Below are 14,372 nucleotides of genomic sequence, written 5' to 3'. Positions count from 1 at the left end.
AAGTCTTCTCCAGTGGGGCAGGAGAGGAGCCGAAAAGATTGTTTAAATGCATTGAGGAGGAAGGATAAGTCTCCCAGAAGAAATGAGGCAGCAGCTGGACTCTTGGCCCCTGCCGGGGCCCCACATTTGCACAGCAACAGCCCCGCACCTCTGCCCTTCCCTCGCAGGAGGAATCTGCACAAAATCAAGCAACCCACTTGATTCTGTGGAGCAAAAAAACATACTGTGGAGCATTTGCATATGCAGACTACATACAGAAAGTTCTTTGACTTTCAGTCTCTTCCTTTTATTTCCTCTATGCAAAGAGCTCACAGTTACTACCATGAATCTATTTCAACATTTTTGCCCCCTTCCTCCTGCAGTAACTTCAGAGAAATAGTGGGAGGTGCATGGTAAGGACTATCTGGTTTGGAAAGCAGTACTCTCTCGTCTAGCTGAGACAATCCTGGGGGCTGTGACTGCCACGCCAACCCATAAGAAAAAGGAAAGAATATGTGTTACAGGTGTTACAGCACGCATGCTGTCAGTAATTTTACTGACATTTTATTGTTCATAGTTTCTGTGCCACAGCCAGAGAAATTTTGACTTTGGAACCATCATCCCTTGTGTAACACATTTCATATCACCTCCTACATAGCACCAGTGTCACAGGCAAGTTAGGACAAAAGCAGTATGAAATAAGATCCGATGCAGCTACTGCTATGGTACCTAGCTTTACAAGAAAAGAAAACTTAATTCCTTAAGATTCCTCAATAATCTACATCCACTTTCAAGTAAATAATTTTGCCAACAGGTGAGAACCATGAGAAGTTAGTGAGAACTTTTTATAAAAGTATGATTTATAAAACCCCACCCCACTTCCTCTACCACTTTTCTTCTTTCTAATCGTAAAATGTGAATTTAAACATTTATGATACCTCACTACTACATATTTTGTCACTCTAATTAAAATGTATGTGGCTTCTTAGCAGTGTGGTGGCATTGATTTATTAACCTGCTGTTTGTGACAAAACATTTATGCCTATGATGTGGATAGAGGTAGAGCTGAGTGATATTACATGCAGTTTAAGAGTCATCCCCTTTTTATTGTTGCTCTCGATAACGCTCTGATTCTACCCGCATTTCCACAAAAGAAATATACTTTCCAGAAGAATCTTTTGCTTCGTGCAATGGAGATGCGTGAGCGTTTTCCTTCAATAGCTTCTTCCAACAAATGAGACCACAGTTTCTTCAGTAGCTCCTTTCCTTTCTTGCTAATAGCCCAGATATTACTCCTGTTCCCTTCAAAGCTATTTCTAGCTGCCAGGACCTCCATTTCTGCTTTCCGCTTTGGGGTGCTGCTCTTCTCCCTCACTGCCACCCCTCTGGCTGCACCAGTGGTAACCTACAGGGCTGAGATCCAACCACCTCTGCCTGGAGTCTCCCTCTTCCCTCCTTTGGCTCCTGCTCTGCCTCTGGCTTAAGCACTTGTTTTTAGCTGAAAGAGTGGAGATACAGATACCTAATGAATGCTGCTGGCTTGAATTCCTAGCCAGACTTTTCTTGAGAGTTCACTAAACCTTGACTTAAACATCTTTAAAAAGAAACATGAATCCTCCCCCCCGCCAGGAAAGCATTCCCAGAGAAACTTCATGCAAATAGTCTAGACTGAGCCTCCTCCTTACTGCCCATGGGCAGAGTTCGAGATCTCTGCCCACTGCCTTCTGAGTATAACTTGCATAGACCAACAGTTCTGTGGCCACTGTCTTCAAAAGAGACTACCTCTAAAGTGTAAAACCACAATGCTTCTAGAAGTGAAAGCTCAAACTTAAAGCTGCTTCTCAAAACAGAATCTAAAAACTACCTCTATTTTTTATAAGATAAAATTTTAGTCTTCAAGAGTTTAGAAACTACCTTGCCAGAGAAAGAAATCATTTAATCAGATCTAGCAGCCCACCTGTGGCAATGGCCCACACTTACAGCTTCTGATGAAAATGGGGCCTGGAAAGAATAGCTTGTCTACAAAATTGCACTAAGTAACAGTGGAGAACATCTTCCTAATCCTAGCAAGAAATCAGTTCATGCCCTGAAGCATTAGGATTGATATCCCTTGTAATTTTGAATCTTGACAGAGCACTGACAAATGTTATTTTTGTTCTTTTGGAGCTCTGGATATCAGGTTTAAATAAGAGCCACTAATACAAAATTTAGTCACATTGTTCCTTCTCAGTAACATGCTTCCTTATTTTTAGGGTAAAAAGCACCATCTTAATACTAGAGCTTAGAATCATTTAAATCTGAAAAAAAAAAAAAAATCCCCACTATTTCAAGATAGTCCATAATCAGAGGTTCTTTCTCCCAGTAAATATCTTGAATTACAGAAGAATGGTTTTTAGCCTTTCATGTCTCCAGGGAGATATGAGGAAAAACTGGAATACTTCAAAATGCTGCAGAGTGCATAGGAGTCTTTGTTACAATCCCACACATCCACTACACCTTCCTCATTAACCATGGGGGTATGAAGGAAGGAGATAAAAGTCTTCTCTGGTGTAATAGAACAGGAAGCCATGTAAGTTAATGTATGCTGCAGAATTTAGATATGAGAAAACTGTCACTAGATAAGATGAAAAGCAGTGTGAAATTTTATTCTCTTTCAAAGTGAATAGGAATTTTGCTTGGTTTCAGCCACAGCCTTTCCCACAGAAGTTTGGTTTTCTTAATTAAACCTTCTTCCTTGTTCATTTTAACTAAGAGGCTATAAGCTTTTAACTTCAATGCAAACCAAGCAAAAAATATATACATACATACACACACACACACACACACATATATATATATATATATATATATACACACACACATATATATAGTTCCTGTAATGGCAATACCTGGGAATGCCATCACTAGACTCTCTTTGAAAAGACACCCCTTGCTCCTGAGATCTACAATGCAGAGTACAGACCGAAGGCAAGAGCTAGTCAAGACAGACAGACAGAGTGGCAGAAATGAAAGACAACAAAACAAACAGAGTTTGGCAGAAAAACAGTTTGTCATTTGCCTAAGCAATAAAGGACAGCAGCAGTAGCTCACCAGGAAGGCTTGAGAGGCAGATAAGTGCAGATTGCCTGGGAGTGCTGTTGCCATGTGGGAGAGCTCTCAGTCCCACGTTAGTCAGGGAGTTTGCAGACCCCATGGTGTAACCAAGTAATTTTCTTAATCTTTGTGATTTAGTATATATTTTCACTGTAGTCTCAGCTTATGTCTACAAATATTTATGGCCAGCTTTATCTACTTCCACACACAAAGTGCTTAAGCATGTATTTATTTGCCCTTTGCACCCATTGCTTGCACGGATAAGAATCAATGTCTAAACTTGAGCTGTACTATAGCACAGGTAGGTATCAGCATGCTCTGCAGTCAGAAAAAGATTTTTTAACAACTAAAAATCCTCCAGCATCTTTCCTTCATACCCCTAAAAAAATCAGCATTTCTCCACAAGACTGGAAAATCACCAATCACAAGTCATCTGGCCATTCACAGAAAGGCTCAGAGACATGAACTATCCAGGAATACCAGGTCCATATTTCTGTGTGAACTTTCAACTTTACAGCGCTAGCTTCAGAAGCATTACTCTTCCAGTTAGCTGTGCAGTGCAAGCAGGAAGCCGCCATTAAATCAGTGCTGGGAATGGACTAAAACCATCTGAGAACAGCTGGTCAAGTTGAACTGACCCTACTGCAGAAAAGAGTTTTTAATCCTCACTCCGAATATAATAAACAAATCTCAGCTACACATACTACACCCCGTATCCCACGATTATAAATAGAGAGGAATTACTGAGATTCACGCATAATGTCAATGGCTTCTCACAAGCTTCCCGTTTTACTTCCCCTCTTCCTGCTCCTTGCACCATCCCTGCATTGTCTAAATTGCAGTCTGACTTTGCAAATGTTCACTGAAAGAAGGCTTTGTGGAGTGAGCAGTCCTGGGTGCCAGTGCTTTTAGGAACAGGCCTTTTTAATCTTATTTTTAACCCCCCTCTGCAGAGCAGAAGGTATGCTAGATACCAAGTACAGAGAAATCTGTTTTGAAGCAGGCAAAGCCTAAAATGGCTACTCTGAAAGACATTCAGATCCCAGGTATACGCATATTGCTGTCTTAGCCTGCGTGCTAAGCAAAGAGGTACTGCTCTTGGCAGAAAGGGACTGATAGGCAAAGCCCAAACTGTGCCCCAGCTGCAGCTAAACATATGGATTTAACTATTCAAATTCAGTGCCAAGCCAAAAGGTGAGCACGGAAAGCAACACCTGTACACCAATGCATGCAGCATGGGGAATAAACAGGAATAGTTAGAGATCTGTGTGTGGTCGCAGGGCCATGATCTCATTGTGGTTACAGAGACATGGTGGGATAGTTCACATGACTGGAATGCTGTCATGGATGGCTATGTGCTTTTTAGGAAAGACAGGCCAGGAAGGCGAGGTGGTAGAGTTGCTCTTTATGTGAGGGAGCAACTAGAATGTATGGAGCTCTGCCTCGGGGTGGATGAAGAGCAAGCTGAGAGACTATGGGTAAGGATTAAAGGGCAGGGTAACACGGGTAACACTGTTGTGGGGGTTTACTACAGGCCACCTGATCAGGAGGAAGTCATCGATGAGGCCTTCTACCGACAGCTGGAAGTAGCCTCACATTCACAGGCCCTAGTTCTCATGGGGGACTTCAACCACCCTGACATCTGTTGGGAAGACAGCACAGCTAGGCACAAACAGTCAAAGAGGTTCCTGCAGCGAATTGATGATAATTTCTTGACTCAGGTGGTGGAGACGCCAACGAGGAGAGGTGCATTGTTAGACCTTGTACTAACAAACAAAGAAGGTCTAGTTAGAGATGTGAAGGTTGGGGGCAGCCTTGGCTGCAGGGAGATGGTGGAGTTCAGGATCCTGCGAGGAGGGAGCAGGGCAATGAGTAGGATTGCAACGCTGGACTTCAGGAGAGCTAACTTTGGCCTCTTCAGGGACCTACTTAGGGGAATCTCCTGGGGTAGGGCCCTAGAAGGAAGAGGGGTCCAAGAAAGCTGGTTAGTATTCAAGCATCACCTCCTCCAGGCTCAAGATCGGTGCATCCCTATGAGTAAGAAGTCCAGCAAAGCGGGCAGGAGACCTGCATGGATGAGCAAGGAACTCCTGGCCAAACTCCAACAGAAGAAGGAAGTCTACAGAATGTGGGAAAGGGGACAGGCCACTTGGGAGGAATACAGGGACGTTGTCGGAGTGTGCAGGGATGCAACAAGGAAGGCTAAGGCCCAGCTGGAATTAAATCTGGCAAGAGATGTCAAGGACAACAAGAAGGGGTTCTTCAAATACATCAATAGCAAAAGGAAGACTAGGGAAAATGTGGGCCCGCTGCTGAAAGGGGCGGGTGCCCTGGTGACAAAGGATACAGAGAAGGCAGAGTTATTGAATGCTGCCTTTGCTTCTGTCTTCACTGCTAAGGCCAGTCCTGAGGAATTCCAGACCTTGGAGACAAGAGAGGAAGTCTGGAGAAAGGAAGACTCTCCCTTGGTGGAGGAGGATCAGGTTAGAGATCTTTCGTCCAAACTTGACATCCATAAATCCATGGGCCCTGACGGGATGCAACCACGAGTGCTGAGGGAGCTGGCGGATGTTATTGCTAGGCCACTCTCCATCATCTTGGAAAGGTCTTGGAGATCAGGAGAGGTGCCTGAGGACTGGAAGAAAGCCAATGTCACCCCAGTCTTCCAAAAGAGCAAGAAGGAGGAGCCAGGAAACTACAGGCCTGTCAGCCTCACCTCCATCCCTGGAAAGGTGATGGAACAACTCATCCTGGGGGTCATCACTAAGCATCTGGAGGACAAGAAGGTGATCAGGAGTAGTCAGCATGGATTCACCAAAGGGAAATCATGCTTGACCAACCGGATAGCCTTCTATGACGGGATGACTGGCTGGGTAGATGAGGGCAGAGCAGTGGATGTTGTCTACCTGGACTTCAGCAAGGCTTTGGACACTGTCTCCCATCACATCCTCCTAGGTAAGCTCAGGAAGCGTGGGCTAGATGAGTGGACGGTGAGGTGGCTTGAGAACTGGCTGGATGGCCGAGCTCAGAGGGTTGTGGTGAATGGCGCAGAGTCTAGTTGGAGGCCTGTAGCTAGTGGTGTCCCCCAGGGGTCAGTCCTGGGTCCGGTCTTGTTCAATATATTCATCAATGACCTGGAGGAAGGGACAAGAGTGCACCCTCAGCAAGTTTGCTGATGATACTAAACTGGGGGGAGTGGCTGACACACCAGAAGACTGTGCTGCCCTTCAGAGGGACCTGGACAGGCTGGAGAGCTGGGCGGAGAGGGACCTCCTGAAGTTCAACAAAGGCAAGTGCAAGGTCCTGCACCTAGGGAGGAATAATCCCATGCAGCAGTACAGGCTGGGGGTTGACCTGCTGGAAAGTAGCTCTGCCGAGAAGGACCTGGGAGTGCTGGTGGACAACATGGTTGCCAGCAGGTCGAGGGAGGTGATCCGGCCCCTCTCCTCAGCCCTGGTGAGGCCTCCCCTGGAGTACTGTGTCCAATTCTGGGCTCCTCAGTACAAGAGAGACATGGCGCTCCTGGAGAGAGTCCAGCGGAGGGCTACAAAGATGATGAGGGGACTGGAGCACCTCTCCTATGAAGGCAGACTGCAAGAGCTGGGTCTGTTCAGCCTGGAGAAGAGAAGACTGAGAGGCAATCTCATCAACGTGTATAAGTGTCTGAAGGGGGAGTGTCAAGAAGATGAGGCCAATCTCTTCTCTGTGGTGCCCAGCGACAGGACAAGAGGCAATGGGCAGAAACTGAACCACAGGAAGTTCCACCTAAACCTGAGGAAAAACTTCTTGACTGTGAGGGTGACAGAGCCCTGGAACAGGTTGCCCAGAGAGGTAGTGGAGTCTCCTTCCCTGGAGATATTCAAAACCCGTCTGGATGTGATCCTGGGCAATATGCTCTAGAGGTCCCTGCTTGAGCAGGGAGGTTGGACTAGATGATCTCCAGAGGTCCCTTGCAACCTAAACGATTCTGTGATTCTGTGATTCTGTGATTCTGTAACAGTACCGCAAAACAGCTCAGCATCCAACACCAGTTACTCCTGCAGAACGCACCTCAACACACTTTGACACACATGACAGGAACTTCATGGTTTTCAGCCAGATCCTAAGCTGTTGTTTATCATCTTTGATGACATTATAGCAAGTTTTGGCAGGTGGGAATCTGCTCCTCTTCAGCCAGGAGTTCTGTAATTGCCAAGCCAGGACCTGCAATATACCGAGGCTGTTTTGCAGAAGTTCTACCATACTGTTCGCTTCGTGATGCATGATTTTCATTAGTCAGTGCCTAAGATTTCAACATACGTTTATGGGAACAAGCTCCGATTTATTACGCTCAAAGCAGTGTCTCATGCTGCATATCAATGTGACAGGCAATTAGGTCGCACTGAGTAATTAATTACTAATACAAACATTTATTTAAGAACTATTCCTAGTATGTCGTAATTATTTTTACTCCATAAATGTAAATAACACAAGCAATTACTGCCATCTTGTTTGAAAAATACTATATATGCATCCACGCTAAAAAAGGACAATAATGCACCAGTAAAATAGTATTTCTTCAATAAAGCCAAAGAGCTACCAATTTCTTCTTCAGGTAGCAAACTCAGTGGGTTATTCCAGGTCTCATTTAGGCCTGAAAGCGAAGGAGGGAAAAAAGTTGTGCCGCGAATTCCAGGTAGAACAGTGGAAATGGATGTCCCAAAGAAAAGCAAAGAAAGTCCTGCAGCCTTAGAGTTACACTAAATACACCTCAGAGTCACGTGCGCAATACGCAAGTGCCTGAATAAAGTCGAGCTGCCAGGGGAGCTCGGTGATGCTGCCCGGCATGGCGGCAGGATGCCGAGGAGCAGAACAGAGCTCCTCTCCAGGAGCTGGCAGCGAGGAGCACCGTGTCCCTGCCAGCGCTGCTGCGATGTGCTGGCAAACTCCGCTGAGGCCCCAGGCTCAAAATCCATCTGCACATAAAGTCTAGCTCCTGAAGCTGAAACAGGTTGCACTGTGCCAAGACAGGAGTGTAAAGCGGGGGGAAGGTTGGAAACCTGCTCCCTCCGTGCTCAGCACCAGCCCTTGGCTACGAGGGGCTCCCTAAACAACCTTGCACCACACAGCATGTTGGCAAGGCAGGACACGAAGGATGGAGAGCTCATCTAACCACGTAAAGCAAAATCAACACAATTTCAGAGGTCAAATTCTCCCTCTTTTTACCCTAGCTCTATATTAGAAATTGAGATAAAATTACTACTGATTTAAATGGACCTAAGTGGAAGAAGAATAGGTGTAGGTAAATAACTGAAGGTTCTTTTTTCTGCTTCTTCTGAATCTTTTTTAATTGGTAAAAGATAACTTTTTTCTTAAAGCTTTTTTTTTTTTTAACTAAAATTGCAAGCAAAAAGTATTTAAGTGTTTTCATTCAAAACCGCTGGCAGAACACCCAAAGAACACAATGTTTGTGCATCCATAACATGCATGTCCATTGCTTTGCCATAATTTTCTTCTTCCAACAACAAATATGTATCTTTTGAAATTTCACACAAAAAAACAACCATCATTTTTAATATATTTGGTTAGAGGGCAATCTGAAGAGTTAAAGGCTTTCAAATAAGCAGATGTTCTGTCTTCCAGAGGGAAATCATATGCATATTAGAGCATCTACAGAGGAATAAATTGTTTACACATAGGCCTGGCTCCTCTTCCATGTCTCTGTGCCAGTCTCACCCTTTTGAGGTCTGTGCTGTAGTGACTGAGAAAGCAAAGATGCCAGACATAACTTCTCTTTTTTGATGATAAAAACCACAGAATAGGATTGTGCCGATAGAAACAGTTAGGAACAGTTTAACTTTTTCCCCTCTGGTTTGCTAGCAGAAATGACATCAACAGTGGCTGAGCTCCCACCTGGAAAAAACACAAGATCATCTTGCTCATGCAAAGTAGCTGCAATACTTCTGAGGCCATGGAAGCTATTCCTTCTGTTTGTCTGAACACCTACTTTTTTGCATGGAAAATTAAATAAAACAAATTGAAACAATGTCAAATGCCTATTAGCAGATGCAGTGCTCTAATCACACGCAGCCTCATTTCTGAGCAATACGTATTCTTTACAAGCACCATAGAACTGGCTACATTTCTGCAGAAGACACATCACCTCCGTCATGCTACAGCAATACAGCTTTGAACAGCTCCTGCACAAGCTCCATTGTAAATGTCCGCATGGCTGAAACTTCATGCAGAGCTACTGTAGCGCTTCTGGGTAGGTGCAAAAATATGTTTGAGAATTTTTAGGTCTTTTGGCCAACAAAGAGCATGTTTACATGAGACACCTGACAACTCATCTGGAACTATGATCAGGGCATGCCCTAAATTTCAAAAGGTCAGTTTTAACTATCTGTCAAGGTTATCCGTCTAAATCTTGTCTAAATAAGGACACAAAAAAGCTGTCATTAACTGAAAGCATGATAGTGAAGTCTTTAATCCTTTTAGTGGCTTATTTTCTTTTATTTTAATGTAAACTAAATAATGGTACTTTCCTTCTGAATGGGCAAATCCTTCTGCTTTATTCAGAAGAGGTTTAATGCGTCTTAGCTGATGTACCTTAAATGCACACTCTTAACAATGGCTTAGCTTTCCTGAATTTTCCCACACAGACACATGAATTGGCTCCTCATCACTCCACCTCTCCCTCACTGTGGGGCACAAAGGAACTAAAACTGGGAACACTGTCCAGAGAGAGAACGTTTGTCAAGCCCTCACACAGCAAACTACCTGGAGCTTCCTCCTGTCCCACACCTACCAGGGAATTTTGTATCATCCCGCACCTCTGGGAACCAACGCTGCGGAGGAATTTTCGTGGGCTTTAACACCCGCATCATGGCATAATGCCACCAGACAATACACTCCTTTAGTTCATATTTAAGTAGATTTTACACTCATTTTCTGCTTTTCCACCATGCAGATTAAAAAGCTAGAGTATTCTCTCCAGCTAGTTCATAAAGCAACCTATGCAAAAAAGGTGGTCAGGGGATGAAACAAGAATCTAAAAGCAAAACATACTCCAGCAACATTTGGCACTGTCACCTCACTTAAATTAGGAACTATTACCTTAAAAAAAACTGCAAGTTTCAAATAGTCTAGGAAATCTGACTCATCTTTCAGTAGGTTTGGCTATTAATTGGCTTTGAAAAATCACAGCTACCAACTGTGATTAAGCTACTACTTAAATTAAAAATAAACTAACGAAGGACGAGTGCTACTCTAAGCTCATAGTCACTCATTGTAGAAAGCCCTTTTAATATTTATAAACTTGCTCTTTCTTCATGCTGCTAGCATGCCATGAAAGTCATCCTGGCGTTGTCCAAAGGTCAAGTTGATTTTAGGAAATTCAGAATGCAAGAAGCTACAGGCTCCCGTACTGCTCTGCTTTTCTTTTCTCTGTTCTCCTTAAACAAACAAACAAAAAGCATTATTCTACACAAATAACCTAAAATCTGTAGTGGTCCCCCCATTAGTAGCTTCATGTGATGCTGTAGCATGCATGTTCTCCACCTATGGTGTGTCACAGAAAATAGACAGCCGTGCATTTCAGCTCAGATGAGTTTCTGCTGTATACCTCTGCCTTTGATTTCAGGAGAGTCAGTAATGTGAGGCGTTTGTTGTTGCTGTGTTTTTTTATTTTTTAAAAGAGCTCCTTCACCCCATGGGAAAACAGCTATTATGCCATATTTATTTCTTATTCAGCTTCTATCGTTTCTGAAAGTGAGGCTTACATTTTTTCCCTCATCTACAATAAAAGCAGGCATTTTAAAACAACTTTGTAAGCATTTCAAAAACAACAGTCTCTAATGGATTTTTGAGCACTTCTACTCTCATAGTCACCTTGGACAAATAATGCCAACCCAAATGTTTTTAGTACTTTGAGTAAATTAAAAATGAATTATTTAGGAGAGCTCAGCAAGAAGGAAACAGGAATTCATTAATTAATTTTGACTTAGCTGATTTGTGAGTGGTTAAACCAAATGACAGCAGCTTGGAGCCACAGGCTACCAGCTGAGCTAGATATAACCAGGGGAAGTTGGAAAAAAAAAAATGTTGAAGCAGCAGCAAAATAAAAGGCAGCCAGTGGCACTTGAGGGCAGAGTCCCCATACATGACATACCCTGTTTGAGAGCCAAGGTTGTAAACTTTTAAAACAGCACAGAAAGGAAGACCTGAACGCATGGGTGATGGCTGCCTACCAATAAATCTAATGCAACCAGGCAACAGGTAGGAGACTTCACTTTGCTACCGAGGTGCTTTGCAGGCACTTCTGACTCCAGCAATCTAAGTGGGCAGGGGAGAGCTGTGAACGCACATATCCAAATGGGATATTTGCTTTCTACCTTTACAACTTGACAACCTGCCAGGCAAGTGAACAAGTGTCATTTTTCCAAACTTAGTAGGTTTGCCAGCCTCAGAGCACAAAATAATTATGAATATTAACTCAAGAGAAAATAAATCAGAGACATGAAAGGTCTAATTTTAGACTCTCAAACTTTTATGGTGATTGGAAGTACTGCATCATTTGTTATGACGGAGCTTGCCACACAAACTTTTAACCTTTCAAACGTTTCTTCTTCTTGCCTGTGATTTGCAGGTTAATCATTTATGCTTTCCCAAAAAGCATATTTTAAAATATAGTATTGAAAATAAAACCAAAACTTTTTCCAGATGCTTCAGAGCAATAATGAAAATATTTCAAATATAGGCTCTGGGAAAACATTTCAATCCCTGTCCCCAAAAAAATTCCACACTAATAGCTTGAAGTATATGGTAGCAAATTGTGATTCACAGGCCTCGGTACGGCCTTAGGAACCTTAAAAAGCACTCCCTGCTCTGCAGGGATGAATACAAGAAAGATACCTTCCTTTGTAAAGTCCTTCTTGTCTTTATGATAATTTCCATGAGAACACTTCTGGATTTAATTTCAGTCATGATAGCGGCCAAGAGTCAAACAGTCACTGGTGGGGAAAGAGGAATCTTGCTTAATTTGGTTTATTCTTCAAAAAAACCTACAAACTTCTGCAAAAAGGACAGTGATGTTGGAAACTTTTTTAGGGTTTTCCAGCAAAATTAAAACACAACTAGTTTTCCAGTCAGTTATGTTAAGTCAGATAAAACTGAGGTACTCACAGTCCTGCCTGAAACAGTCCTGCTCATGTAACTTTTACTTATAACAATAGTTCAAAGAACACCATCCATCACCAATGAGCCAGAGCATTACAAGAGGACTTGAGAAATTTAATAGGTTTCTAGTACGTGCCAATCTACCATTAAGTACAGAATCTAGAAAGGGGACAGAAGGTTGAATTTAGCAGTAATAATATGAACAAAGAGCACTGTTGCTTACAGCAGCTCTTTACCAACAACTCGCTATCAGAGATAATTTTAAAAGTGGTTTCCCTTTAACATTGCTTCTCTGAATGTTGGTTAGCACTCAAGCATTAGGTCACCACTGAATGTTACAGAGTACGTTATTTAAGGTTGCTAAATGGTGAGTTTCTAATTTGTTAATAATACTAACAAATACATAGAATGGACATGTAGGACCTTTCTTGAAGGCTTTGATCATCCCATTGATTCTCAGGGAAAGATATAAATGTGATCCAATAAGGTAGGTGGTACTTGAAGAGAAGAATGAAGTCTAACGTTTAAATACGTTTATCAGACGCAGACAATGTATTCAAAAAATGTTAAAATTTCAGCTCGGAGAATTAGCTCTGCTTTAAGAGCATTCAGTGCAACCATGAGCCAATGCAAAAGCTTTGCTCAAAGCCTGTTGAGTCACGGAGCGTGGAGTCAGCCTGAATGCATTCACCGCAATGCACTGAACTACCAGTCACACAACGAGTAGGAGTTCATTAACATACTGAGAAAGAAACAGCCACGCTGACGCACCATGTCATCTGTTTCACAGTTTCATATTTTACCTATAGGAATTGTGGTAAATGAATAACTTTTAGGGGACCTTAGCAACAATCAACAGTCACACTCTGCCTACAAAGAAAACAGCAAATTGGTTTAGAATCACTTCTTAGCATATGCAGTGAAAGCCATTACATGCTGTCAGCATGTTCAAGTCATTTTGCTAATGAGATGAGACAGGTTGTGTGACAGAGAAAGCAGCATATTTCTCAGTGGTGAGAAGCAATAAGTCCACTGACCAGCACAGAGAACCCAGGTCCTTGGCTATTCTCAGATTAGGCATTGACTCCCGTTTGGCATGTCATGCATTGCTCTGCATTTAGGTTTTCTGATTATATTTCAGATTTTTTTTTAATCTATGCTTGACTGAAACAGGAGAGCATGTTCTGGCAGCTGAGGCAGGCAAATGAGATCACATACATTCTTCCACACATAAGGGCTAGAAATATCTAGTTGGGCTTTATAGCTCAGTCATCTTACAGTAAAGAGTGTCTATGATGATTTTGTGTCTGTTTGATCAGCCATCTTAGCTATACGCTTTACTACCAAGCTGCTAGCTTTGATAAAGAAAGCAGCCAACCAAACTTTGTAGGTAAGGGAAAAAAAGTAAATGTCCTTGAGGACTGTGCCTCTTTCATGCTGTGATTAATTAAGCAATTAAAAGTATGACTGGTCTTTTTAAAGATGTCATAAGATATGGCAACTTCCCGTTATCCAGAATAAATTAAGAAAATATCTTCAGTCCTTTTAAAAGGGACTAGAGCTGCAGGACAAAATGTTACACTTCTCAGAAATTGGAGAAGTTTTCTGTTCTCAAATACCACTGCAAAGCATGATGAGTCAGATGGACACGCCAAAGTTGATAGCTCTGATCATAAATATTTTGACGATTTCTATATTGAATCAACAACTCATGTGGCTAGATAACAGACTTCAGCACTAATGATTTTAGCCCTTCAGCATGGAGCTGTACTCTCAACAAGCCCTAGTTTTTTCTCACCATCAAAAACTACATGGAAGTCAACAGCGGCTCGCTTACTCACATAAGCTTGTGACCTCATATCTGATTAAGGAGAGAACCAAGTCTGAAAGGTGAGAACTTGCAAGCCAAAAGTTAGGAAACCAATATACAATTTAAAAAAAATGCGGCTCCTTCAGCATACCAAATGTTTTTGAAGCTATGAGACTGAACACAGTTGCACCTCTTGGATATTCTTTCAGTTTTTGAAACGGCAACCCAAATCTCCTATCGCTTAGCAATCAAACATAGGCTCAACAGCCTTCATTTGAATTGAGAAGCTTGTATTAAGAAAACCAAACCTTATACCTTTTCCTAGCTGCTCCTA

Source organism: Struthio camelus, chromosome 11 (assembly GCF_040807025.1).
Source record: "Struthio camelus isolate bStrCam1 chromosome 11, bStrCam1.hap1, whole genome shotgun sequence".
Lineage (NCBI taxonomy): Eukaryota > Metazoa > Chordata > Aves > Struthioniformes > Struthionidae > Struthio > Struthio camelus.
Note: the sequence above shows the minus strand (reverse complement) of the source record.